Below are 496 nucleotides of genomic sequence, written 5' to 3' on the forward strand. Positions count from 1 at the left end.
GATCTTCTTTTTATAACCCCTAAAGCTAGATAGAACAGAAATAAGGGTATATTAGAGAGAGGAATTAGAAAATCTCTGAATTTAATTTTTTTCCTTGTTCTTCTCCTTTAATTATGGCTACTAACAAACCACAACCAACTTGTGTAACCAACCACCAACCACCAGACTAAAAGTACAAGTTTTGACAATAAATCTTGTGCAAATTTAATGCAGCAGGAGTTCTTCACTAATGGATGTTGTGAGTATGTAAATATAGTATTCCACCAAAGTCTTACTAACTCTGATTTCTATACTTCTTGCAGTCAGCTGTTTACTATTTTAATATTAGTCATACCTGTTCTATGCAGTGCCATGTGTGTTGATGAAAATAATTTTCATCTCGGGAACACAAATGAAATGCAAATATTGTGTGTAAATCTCTGTTAGTGTTACTTCATGAACATGATTTATCCATGGAGTTACAGTACTAATGCTCTGTGCATTCAGTATACTGTGT

This window comes from Mus musculus, chromosome Y (genome assembly GCF_000001635.26).
Source record: "Mus musculus strain C57BL/6J chromosome Y, GRCm38.p6 C57BL/6J".
NCBI classification, from domain to species: Eukaryota; Metazoa; Chordata; class Mammalia; order Rodentia; family Muridae; genus Mus; species Mus musculus.